Consider the following 13,119-nt stretch of genomic DNA (forward strand, 5'->3'; position numbering starts at 1 on the left):
AAAAACTTCACCACAGTTCTTGCATCATTAGTTAGAAGAGTTTGGGCTTCTACCCACTTGGAAACATAATCAACTTCTACTAGAATGTATTGATTTCCATTGGACTTCGGAAATGGTACCATAAAATCAATCCCCCATACATCAAATACCTCGCAAAACTGTATGGGATTTTGAGGCATCTCATCCCTTCGTGATAAATTTCCAGCCCAATGAAAACTATCACATCGTAAAACCAATTGATGAACATCTTGGAATAAGGTTGGCCAATAGAACCCAGCATCTAAAACCTTCTCTGCAGTTCGACTTGAAGCATAATGCCCTCCCACTGGGCCTGAGTGACAATGCGCAATGATGTTCCAACCCTCCTCCCTAGAAACACACCTTCGCACCACCTGATCTGCACAAATATGGAACAAGTAAGGATCTTCCCAGAAAAAATTCTTAGGGCCACTGAAAAATTTCTCCTTCTGTTGAAAGCTTAAACCCTGCTTCAATACCCTTCCTGATAGATAATTCACAAAATCTGCGAACCATGGAACATCTTTCGATTTTGATACCTATACCGCATACAGATGCTCTTCAGGAAAGAAATCATTAATTTCCTTGTTTGCCGGTTCTTATCCATCACAATCTTCTAATCTCGACAGATGATCTGCAACCACATTCTCTGTCCCCTTTTTATCTTTTATTTTCATATCAAATTCTTGCAATAACAATATCCACCGAATCAATATCAGTTTCGCATCTGCCTTGTTCATGAGACAACGGAGTGCAGAGTGATCTGTGAACACTGTGACATTAGATAGGATGAGATATGGTCAGAATTTATCAAAACCAAACACTACTGCTAATAATTCCTTTTCAGTAGTGGTGTAATTCTCTTGTGCACTTGTGAGAGTCTTGCTAGCATAATGGATCGGTTGAAATTGCTTGCTTCTCCTCTGACCCAAGACCGCTCCCACTGCATAATCACTAGCATCACACATTACTTTGAATGGCTCATCCCACTTTGGTGTTGTCAGGATTGGGGCTTGTTGACAAGATCCCCTTGCGTATATCCCGCAAGTGCACGGGTTTGTCGAAGTAATAATCCTTGGTGAGTGGGTATCGAATCCTCATAGAGTAGGGAATAAAAATACTTAATTTGATTCTTAGCTATGAAAAAGATCAATGATAATGAGTGTGACAATGATTCAATTCTCAACAGTAAAAGCAACAAGTAAGAGAGCAAAAGTAAAGAAGGGCGTAAGGCAATAGATAAAGATGGGGTACCCGGATAATGCTCCGCCTAGGATAATTGTTTCAAGTGCAAGAACTCTCTATTATGCTTCCTAATCAATGCAATGGTGAGTCGTGGATATCCTTAATTACATAGTGCCAAATCTAAGGTCAACTATGCCTAACTCTATACATGTCCCGGAGGAGAAATCGAACAATCTCAACATCTCGCACTCGCATAGAGTTGTAATAAGCTCAAGGGATTCCAAGTGATAAATCTCTTCCTTATGATAGACCTAACCCTTTGGTCCAGGTGGAAGGTCCCTAACCACAATTGAGCCCTAGATACTAAGATCACCTGAACGCTTCACTCCGTTGCATGTGCAACTAAGCCCCAGCGGAAGTTCATCCCTTAGACCATTCACTCCATTATGAACGCAAAGAACTCGAGGAACGGAGGTAAAATCTATCACACCGGAGAGAAAAGGGGATGCTCCTGTACCTCTCGACTCACCCTCTCAACCCTCTCTAACCTAACTTTGTCTAACGCTCATGGTGTGTCACTCACTCACAAGGTTACCAACAAGAACTCTCAACCCTAGTATCACTCTAGGGGAAATATTCATACAATCAAAGCATTCAAGGTTGGAACTCACAATAAACATCAATTTATTGAAAGCATAATAAAAAGGTTCAAAGAAACAAATACATCCTAGGGTTCACAAAACACGAGTACCCACTAGGGGTTTAGCTCTCCATGGAGCTAAGTACAATCAAAGAAATAGAATGTAAAAGCAATGAATCCATAAAGAAACCCCCTCGATAGTCATGTCGATGGTCTTGTGGAAAGTCCTCTACTCGTCGTCCAAGGATTTCCTCGTTCGGTATAGGATATGCCTTGACGGAAGCTTTCCTACCAACCTTCTTCCTATGGAATGACGATGCCAGAGCCATTGAACCTCTCGAAAACCTTGGCCAATACCTCTCGAAACCCTAGCCGAAGCCCTCTCTCAAGTTGGGGAAAAGATGGAGAAAAGAATACTAAAATCGGGGCTGATTCGGCTTTAAATAGGCTTGGAATCGGGCGACTACACAGGCGTGGATGCTTCACGCGTCCGTTGGGAATTTCCACACGGGCGTGGATAATTTCCACACGCCCGTGTGGATCCTCTGAAATCCTGTTTTCTCGGCCGGCTGTGAACAGTGCTGCTACGAGGAGTGCTCGAGTGTGACTGCCCTTGTGCTCCTCCAAATGGATGTGCCAACTAGAATACGAGGAGGTTGGCACACATTCTAGCATCTCACACCCGACCTATGTCTTCGCGTTTGAACCTTAGCATGATTTCCTCCAAAATCGGTGCATTACGATCCACATTGGCTTTTTTCCTTCATACTCGGCCTCACAACCCTACTTGCATGAAAGTAACATAAAAACACACATATTAGTGTAAAAACCCGAGAAAAGTAATGCTCAACGTAAGGAATGAACGCTTCGCCTTCATATCGCACAAGCACTTATCAAACTCCCCCACACATAAGCTTTTGCTTGTCCTCAAGCAAAAATTAAACATTCTGTGCATCAATGAAGAAAATATTGAAAGTGGTTGGCCTTAGGTTCACCAAAGTATACAAAGAGAGCATTCTACAAGTGAGGGAAATTTCAACATTAAATATAAAAATCAATGCTCTAGCTAAAAACTTGAATAAAAAAGGACAAAAAAACCAGAAGTCGTGTACGTGTGTGAACTCATTCAAGTCAACCAAAAGTATACTTCTCAAAGTTCTAAGTACAAGAGACTTATTTATCTACAAAAGTGATAACAATTTCAAAGATGGTAGTAGCTTCACACATCCTCTAAGGTAGCCATTTCCAAAGCGGCCGCTAAGGTGGCTTTCACACTTTCGAGGCAGTAGCTCTTTCTACCGGAGTGGTAGCTTTCACTCATCCTATGAGATAGCTCTTTCTCTCATGAGGGCATAACTAGTATCCGACTTATGAGAGTAGCTTCATACTTCATACGTGGTAGCTCTTTCCACACAACAAGCACAAATAAACAATAAAACAATTTTTTTTTTAAATTTAAAACAAGAAGCAACTATAACTAGACCCTTTAACATCGAACTTGAGTTTCCAAAAGAGTTTAAAGAATGAGTAGTGCACTAAGTGTAAATCGGGCAAAAATTCCTAGAAACTCAATAAAGAACTAGAGCATGAAAACATTCAATGTTAGAAATTCTCCTAAACTCAAGAATACAATGCTTGCAACTAAGATGTGAGCATATAACAATCAAGAACAATAGAAAAGATGTGTGCACTATGAAACTCCCCCTCACACTTAAATTGTACATTACCCCCAATGTACACATGCAAGCTCACTCAAAATATATTTCATTCAAAAGCAAATGTGGGACAAGCAATCAAAGCAATACTCCCCTGACTCCTAGTGTTGCATTTGATGAAGCTAATTCCATGGGAGTAGTGTTGCGACGAGTTGTGAAGCTCACACGGCCAAGTGCCTCGGCACCTTCGTCGTGCCCATGACTGAGTCTCAATTCCCAAGGAGACAAGACCATCTGCACACATACATGAGGGGGTTCAGTGAAGCTCAATAAAACCAAAATATCTCGAGTATATATAAAAGATAAACAATGAATACAACTCGAGATGCAAAATGAAAATAAACTCAGAAGGAGAATCCTTTCTGAGTGAACAAGTCTAAAATAAAAATGCAACATAAAGAAAATGCGGGAAAAAAACAAAATCAAATGTCAGTGTCGTGCTCGGGTTCCAGTGTTGTTGCTGCTGCTGGTGAAGATGCACATGGTGGGTCCACCGGTGCCGGGGTAGGGGATGAGGGTGCCGGAGAAATTGATGGGGCCTGAGGAGTCCTCGGCCGTAAGACAAATGATGAGGCGACATCACGCTCTAAGATCTATTGTAATACGTCGAAAAGTGCCATGAACTCTGTGTACTGAGTGGCCTGCGTATCACCCCCAAAGCGCTCTTGAGCCACTCAAAGTGATCATAAGCTCGAGATGGTGAAAATATACGCACGGGGGTGGCTCCTCTACTACTGGAGGTACCTCGATCTCCATCAGGGCTGGCTGAGGCTCGAGAGCTGGTTGAGATGCCCCGGCTTCATCACCCTCATCCTCGGCTATCTCTGGAGCTGGTAGCACTAACGCAAAAAACCCTGTCCTAACCCTGCGGACCATAGCCATCAACCTCATCGTCTCTAGGCTCAGGGGAGCAGGTATACTCGTCTTCTCGGCCCCGCGAATTTAATCCAAGAGACCCATGCGTAGCACTAATCTCGTAATGTAGGGTCCCGAGAAGATCGTTCCTAGTCTAGCATAGTGCCCCTGATGTCTGATGTACTCTGCCATGATGTGCCCTAAGTGAATCGGTACGCGCTGCACCATCGAGTATAGATACAATAATTCATGTCGGCACAAAACACCAGTGCTATCATCACGGTCATTCACCGACCTACTCATGATGGCATGTAAATATCTGTAAGCAGGTTGGGAAAGGCATGTGGCCTTGGACACCCCTGGCTCATAATGACCCTAACCACTTAACACTCTGTAAGCTCTCTGCCAGGATAATCAGTCGGTAACTAAGCGTACTCCTCCGTATCCGTGAATGCCTCCTCATACAAGCCAAGTCGCACCGAAAACTGAGTGACGCTCAAGGTATGGTGGTGTCCAAATACTCTGAACTGAATGGTATCCAAACTGTCGAAGCTTGTGTAAGATCTGTCAAATTCGAATGATGATAATACCTCCAGTGCAAACTCTCGGATGGCGGGTTCTCTAATCTTCAATAACTGCCACCAACCACCTGCTGAAATGTGATCCTCTACCTCATCAATGAACTCATCTCCCTGCTGTAGTTCTCGCAGTATAGTCGTGTCCAGGAATCGAGTTTGTCCAAAGCAAAGTCTTTACAGGCGCTCATAGCGAACCTGATGCTCTGGAATCGCAAACCTCATGCCCTCAGGCTCAGGGGATGACTCACGAGGTCTCTTATCAGCTTGCTTCTTCAATCGAGGTGCCATAATCTGCAAAATTTGAAACGAATCGATCAAAGAAGTTGACAAAATAATACTGTAGAAAGAAACACAGTCGTGTGGAATTTCCGCACGCCCGTGTGGATCCACGGGGCGTGAAAACAGCACGGCCGCACTCCAAAAATTCAACAATACAACTTAAAAATACTTCTAACTTCATTCTAAGCATCAATCCTCCTTCTAATTGAAGAAATGAAGCATTATTAACAAGATTAATTGATGGAAAACATGAATTGGCAAAGAAAACGAGGAATAGAGCTTACCGACGAGATAAGATGAGAAAATGACGAGTGTTTTCAAATGAATAGAGGTCATGAAGGGGGAAGAGAAACTAATCTTCTTTAAAAAGGACTCGCGACCCTTGATGTTCTGTGCATCCACACGGGCATGTGGTAATTACCCACACACGTGCGCTTCATTACAAAAGAGCCATAGGGGTGCATGCACGCCCCTGTGCGCTCTTGGGGAAACACTCATTCGACTCTGACTCTATCACACGGGCATGTGGAAAATACCCACACCAGTGCATCTGACCCATAGGGGAAGACGCACGACCCTGTGGCATCTCTGGACATCCAAGAAATGTACCAAGTGTTATACACACCCGTTCGGGAATTCCACACGGGCGTGGGCATTCACATGCCCAATTCACAGGGGCAGCTGCACGACCCTATGTTTTCTCAAGATGGAGAGAACTCCTCTGCAGAGTTTAACACGGGCGTGTGGAAATTACCCACGCCTGTGCATGGTTCACAAGGTCGCCCACAGGGGCAAGTCCACGCCCTTGTGTGCTCTCGGGAAAATTCGCCAAACCCTGCAGGACTTCACACGTCCGTGCGGAAATTACCCATGGCCATGTGCTAATCGCATGGTCGTTCACAGGGGTAGCCACACGCCCCTGTGCCTTCTCTGGATGAGCTCGCAGTGCAACTCCACTGGCGTGCGTAAATTCCACACACCCGTGTGTTTTCTCTAGATGACTTAGAAAAATCTGCAGGCTCTGTAAAAAATTTTTGAACATGTTTACACACTCAGAGCCTGCCCTATTATGCAAATTTTACCAGTGAAAAAATATGGAATAGAGCTCAAACGACCAAACTTCGCCAATTCTACATGAATACACACGATTAAAATTCAAAGTTCGCAAGGAAATCTCAGCACAAGCATCTAAGAAATTAAGACACCAACACTTGACAAATTATTCATGCAAACAAACTAAACTAAAAGCTAAGAAAACAGTAAACACTTGGGTTGCCTCCCAAGAAGTGCTTGTTTAACGTCACTAAGCTTAACGTACCTTGTCTTACCTCACGGGGGTTCATGAATGAAGGTTGCCCTCTTACCCATGACTTGAAAGCATGATGTGCAAAGTCTCTTGAGAGTAGAGGATGTATTATCGGGTTTCAGACCAGCTAACAATGATACATCCCACTTCTTCGATTCATGTACGTCTCCAATAGCCTTGGAGTGTTTCCGGTGGTGTCTCCTAGCCTTCTTCATTTTCCGGAGCACCTTCTTCAATATCTCCGGGGTAGATGGTACTTCTTCCATCGATCCAAGCATCATTACATCTTCATGTCCCTCCTCTTGGTTGAACAAACCTACATACGGATCCGGATTGAACATCTCCCTCGTATGTATTCATCAACAATCTCATCGTGAGTGTCTAGAAAAATATAAAGTATCATCGAAATCGAGAGAATGCCGCATGGCCTCAACAAGGCGGTATGTGAGCTTGTCATCTCCAACTCTCAAGGTGAGCTCTCCACCGTCCATGTCAATCAATGCTTTGGAAGTCCGTAAGAATGGTCTCCCAAGTAACAAAGGTACATCTGCATCCTCATCAACATCTAGCACTACAAAGTCAACCGGAAAAAAATGTACTTGTCCACCTTGGACAGCACGCCTTCAATGATGCCTCCTGGATGTCGCACTCGCTCGTCCCGCTAGTTGCAAAGTCATCCGAGTAGGCCTAGGCTCGCCCAAGCCTAGCTTTTTGAAAGAAGGTGTATGGCATGACGTTGATACTTGCCCCTGAGTCCGCCAATGCCATTTTCTCCCCAAGATTGCCAATATTACACTGAATGATGAAGCTTCCCGGGTCTTTTTTCTTGTTCAGCATGTTTTTTTGCAATACCGCCGAGCATGAAGCATCTAAAATCACTGAAGCACTCTCCTCCAACTTACTTTTGTTGGTCAACAAGTCTTTCAAGAACTTTGCATACTTAGGCATTTGGGCCAATGTCTCAACAAAAGGAATATTGATGTGGAGTTGCTTGAACAAACTCAGGAACTTCTTATATTGTTCATCCCCTTGGTCATTTTTCAATCTAGAGGGATAAGGGATTCTTGGCTTGAAAGGTGGGGATACCACCTCTTTCTCTTTGCTCATCCCCTCTTCCACCTCTATAACCTCGGGTGTGTGTTCTTTTGGCATTTCACTCGGAAGCCTACCTTCAACCTCACGACCACTTCTCAAAGTGATCGCCTTCGCATGCTCTATAGGGTTGATCTCTGTATTCCTTTGTAAGCTTCCATGTGGCCTTTCAGAGAGAGACTTCGCAATTTGCCCCACTTGATTTTCAAGGTTATGCAAAGAGGCGGTGTGGTTGCGAAGTGTAGACTCAACTGATTCAAACCTTGTATTTGCAGATTATATGAATCTAGTCAAGTGCTTCTCTAGGTCACTCATTCCGGTTTCCAAACCTGAGACTCTGTTTTCCACTTGAGGGGCTTGTTGTTGTTGTTGTTAGAAACCTGGTGGCCCCATGGCCTTTTGTGGACCCTGGTTACTCCATGTAAAATTGGGATGATTCTTCCAACCCGGATTGTAGGTATTGCTATATGGGTTTCCTTGAGGTCTCATGTCATTACCTACAAAATCAACATTTTCCACTGAAGAAACATCACCAATAGAGATTGGGCAATCGGAGGGAGCATGTCCTTCACCACACCCGGTGCAATTAGTCACGGCCGCCACTCTGTTTGAAGTTAGAAGATCTAACTTCTTACTCAAATTTTCCACTTGGGCTGCGAATGAAGTTACCGCATCTATTTCATGAAGACCGGCCACCTTTTTCTTCTCCCTAGCATTCCATTGGTATCTGTTTAACCCCATTTCTTCAATCAACTGACTGGCCTCATCGGGGGTCTTGCTACCTAAGGTACCTCCTGATGCCGCATCCAAGAGTTGCCTTGTACTCGAGTTCAAACTATTGTAAAAGGTTTGAACAATCATCCACTCCGGGAATCATGTTGGGGACACTTCCTCAGGAGCTCCTTGAACCTTTCCCATGTCTCAAATAGAGACTCCAATTCTAACTGAACAAAGGATGAGATCTTGTTCCTAAGCTTTGCTGATTTTTCGGGAGGGAAATAACGGGTTAGAAAAGCTTCCATCATCTCCTCCCACGTGGTAATTAACGCTCTAGGTAACAAGTGTAGCCACTGCCTTACTCTCCCCTTTCGGGAAAATGGGAAGGCTCTCAATTTGATGGCATCATCCATCACCCCATTTATGTTCAGCATATCGCACACCTCAAGAAAGCTCTCTATGTGACTGTTTGGATCCTCATCGGCCAAACCGTTAAACTGTATGGATTACTGCAACATGTGGATGAATGTCGGCTTCAGCTCAAAGTTCTGAGCTGTAATTGGGGGACGCACAATACTCGATTGTGTTCCCAACACTGAAGGTCTGGCATAATCAGATAATGTTCGTTGTTGCTCATTCTGTTCTGCCATGTTTTCAGATTCTTCTGCTTCCAAATCAGCTGGATTAGACTGTTCCTGCACAGGCTCTTTCCCTTTTCTTCTAAGTGTACGTTCAAGCTCAGGATCCCCTTCGATCAATATTGAGGGATTCCCTTGGGTCATAACCTGTAGCTGCAACCAAAAAGAAAGAAAAAGAAATCAGAACCATGATAGAAAAAGAAGATATGAAATAAAATATATGGTGAAATAGCTAAGAAAACAAAGTGCAAAGTATCTCTAAACGCCTACTCCCCGGCGATGGCGCCAAAAACTTGACAATATCCTCTTGCGTATATCCCGCAAGTGCACGGGTTTGTCGAAGTAATAATCCCGGGTGAGCGGGTATCGAATCCACAGGGAGTAGGGAATAAAAATACTTAATTCAATTCTTAGCTATGTAAAAGACCAATGATAATGAGTGTGACAATGATTCGATTCTCAACAGTAAAAGCAACAAGTAAGAGAGTAAAAGTAAAGAAGGGGTAAGGCAATCGATAAAGATGGGGTACCCGGATAATGCACCGCCTAGGATAATTGTTTCAAGTGCAAGAACCCTCTATTATGCTTCCTAATCAATGCAATAGTGAGTCATGGAAATCCTTAATTACATAGTCCCAAATCTAAGGTCAACTATGCCTAACTCTATACATGTCCCGGAGGAGAAATCGAACAATCTCAACACCTCGCACTCGCATAGAGTTGCAATGAGCTCTAGGGATTCCAAGTGATAAATCTCTTCCTTATTATAGACCTAACCCTTTGGTCCAGGTCGAAGGTCCTTAACCACAATTGAGCCCTAGATATTAAGATCACCTCAATGCTTCACTACGTTGCACGCACAACTAAGTCCCAGCGGAAGTTCATACCTTAGACCATTCACTCTATTATGACCGCAAAGAACTCGAGGAACAGAGGTAGAATCTATCACGCCGGAGGGGAAAAGGGACGCTCCTGTACCTCTCGACTCACACTGTCAACCCTCTCCAACCTAGCTTTGTCTAAAGCTCGTGGTGTGTCACTCACTCACAAGGTTACCAACAAGAACTCTCAACCCTAGTGTCACTCTGGGGGAAATGTTCATACAATCAAGTATTCAAGGTTGGAACTCACAATAAACATCAATTTATTGAAAGCATAATAAAGAGGTTCAAATAAACAAACACATCCTAGCGTTCACAATACCGGAGTACCCACTAGGGGTTTAGCTCTCAATGGAGCTAAGTACAATCAAAGAAATAGAATGTAAAAGCAATGAATCCATAAAGAAACCCCCTCGATAGTCGTGTCGATGGTCTTGTGGTAAATCCTCTACTCGTCGTCCACACATTTTAGTGTAAAAACCTGAGAAAAGTAATGCTCAACATAAGGAATGAACGCTTCGCATTCATATCGCACAAGCACTTATCAGTAATTAATTATTTTCAAAAATCCTTGAATTTTACTATAGCAAATTTGCGGTTTACTGCAACAATTCCAAAAACAGTGTAGCACCATAAAATCTTGCCCTTTTTTGGTATTTCTTTGGTCTAAATCGGAGTCCTTCTTACCTAGAAGCCTTTGGAATTAATTTTCCTTCACTTTGGGGTCGTTTGGGGCCAAAATGATGTCGTTTTCCCCTAAAACCCTAGTGAAAGGTGGTGAGGCATCTTCCAAGGGGAAGAAAACTGCTGACAAGTGAGCACGTCTCGAGGCAAGACGACGGGTTCAGTGAGTGGTTTACTTGTTAATTGCATAGATTTAATAAGAGTATAATGGTATTTCTTTATATGTTTTAAATCATAAATCTGATGTTCAATCAGATTTCATTTGCTACATATATATGGATATTTTGAGCATGAAGTTATATGGCAAAATGATTTCGGTATACTTATACATATATATTTGGAAAGAAACATGTTTACATGTATATGTCTTTTACATGCAAATAGAATACAGATTGATGTATATTCCTATATTTATACATCATATGCTTTATTCCTCGGGTTGGAATTGGAAAGATTGCTTTGTGCCATTCGGTTTTTGATGGTGACAGTGGACTTAGTTCCGACACTACAGTGTGGGGTTCCATGGTCCGGCTTGATGGGAGACGGTGTGGTAACCCTGAGCTTACCCTAGTCAAGAGGTGCGCGGAGCCATTGACAGGGGTCTTTTATATGAGAAACCTGGGGTCACCACACAGGAATCTCAGTGGACAACACCAAGGAAGGCAGTATTATGAATTTTAAAAGTCTTAAAACACCTTAGTGGTCCCGTAGCTAGTCGCGGCCATGATTAGTTTGGGAATTTGTTAAGGCCATCCTTTATTTTGAGCGGCGGTCAATGAGTTGGAAAATATTACTTACTTGTACTATTTATGAACCATTATGTTACCTGTTCACTTGTCGAATACTTAGACTTACTTTTATATGTTATTATTGTTGTGGTTACTATGATTTGAAATACTTTATTTACTCTGTTATCTCTATGTTGTCACCACTCATTGGATAACACCTATTACTCACCATTCTCCTTTCTCCTCTCTCGGACTCCGAAGTTGGAGTGGGTTGTGTTGTGTAGGCAGTAGAGTGACCACCCCTTTTCCCTTGTTTAGGTCAGTGCAGTGTGCAGGTAAATTTTACGGATCCACTAAACTTGAGTTTTGTGTATTGTTCCTGTATCTATACTTTTTGGTTGTATGTGAAACCCGGCTGGTCGTGTTATGGACCTTGTATCTTTCTTTAGTAAATTGTGTTAGCAGGGTTGATTTGAGCCTTATGGTGACTCGGAGGTGGGACGCTGTAGAGTCCACTCCTTGTTGTTATGGTGATTGCCACGTGCCTGGATAGCGTTGGGGCGTGACAGTTAGGCTTAACGAGATTGAAGCGGCTTGAGAGGGTGAGTTGAGAGGCAGTGGAATAAACCTTTCCCCTTTAGATGTGATTTATCCTACCTCCATGTTCCAAGAGTTCTTTGCAATCATGATATAGTAAAGTACTAAGAGACCTTCTCCACTGGGGATTAGTTGCATTAGTTACAGAATGAAGTGTTGAGTTATCCTTAGTGCTAGGGCTTAATTGTGATTAGGGATCTTTCATCTGGACCAAAGGGTTACATCTAAATTAGGGAATAGGGTTTATCACTTGGAATCTCTAGAGCCTCAAGCAGTCCCACATAGTTTGAGGTGTTTAAAGTATCCCTTTCCGCCATGTCATAGTGTAGATGGCTAGTCATGGTTGACCTTAGGTTTAGGACCGTGTGTCTTTGGATCTCCACGACTCATTACACTTCAATTAGGATGCATAATATAAGTTTTGCACTTGAAATAATAGTCCTAGGGTAAGCATTGTCCTAGTACGCCATTTTACCATCGATTACCTCTCTTTATTCCTCATTTTTTCTCCTTTCTCTTTTACTTTCATTTACATTAATATTCTGAATCAATATCATAAATTGGTCTTCTCTCTAGTTAAATAGCAATACTACTTGCTCCTGACCATCTATTCCCTATGGATTTGACTACCCACTCACCAGGGTATTTTATTACTTTGATAACCCGTGCATTTACGGTACACACACGCAAGTGGTGTTCCAAGTTTTTGGCGCCGTTGCTGAAGAATAGGCGTTTTAGAAGAATTTGCACTTTGCTATTTTAGCTATTCATCACTTGTTATATTTCACACTTTCTTATTCTTTCAAAGATTTGATTTTTGTTTCTTTCTTTGATTGCAGTTCCAGGTTATGACCCGAGGTAACCCTTTGACAATAGTTGAAGGTGATCCAAAAATTGAAAGAAGGATTCATAGACGGGGAAAGGAACCTGTACAAGAACAGTTTAATCCTAGGCATATGTCAATGCTGCAAAGGAGCTATTTAGTACCTGTGAACATGGAAACATCCTATGATAACACTCATGCAATTCTCCTATATGGTGCAGCTGTGAAACAAAGGAACCAAGAAGGGTTATGATGAAGGCATTAAAAAGCAACACTACTTATTTGACTGTGAGTTGCTATGGCTTTTGGGAGTGTACTAGTGGATCATAAATGGTTGTATTTCTTGTGGCATGTGCTTGTATCTATTCTCATTAACTATGTGT

General features: G+C 42.7%; 1 non-coding gene across 1 annotated transcript; it reads left to right on the forward strand.

The window, feature by feature from the left end:
* Positions 1–8,538: 8,538 nt before the first annotated feature.
* LOC120275009 lies at positions 8,539–8,645 on the forward strand. The gene has a single exon (XR_005541037.1). It is a non-coding gene; the product is annotated as a small nucleolar RNA R71 (small nucleolar RNA).
* The last annotated feature ends 4,474 nt before the right edge of the window (positions 8,646–13,119 follow it).

The sequence above is a fragment of the Dioscorea cayenensis genome, chromosome 13, assembly GCF_009730915.1.
Source record: "Dioscorea cayenensis subsp. rotundata cultivar TDr96_F1 chromosome 13, TDr96_F1_v2_PseudoChromosome.rev07_lg8_w22 25.fasta, whole genome shotgun sequence".
Classification (NCBI taxonomy): Eukaryota; Viridiplantae; Streptophyta; class Magnoliopsida; order Dioscoreales; family Dioscoreaceae; genus Dioscorea; species Dioscorea cayenensis.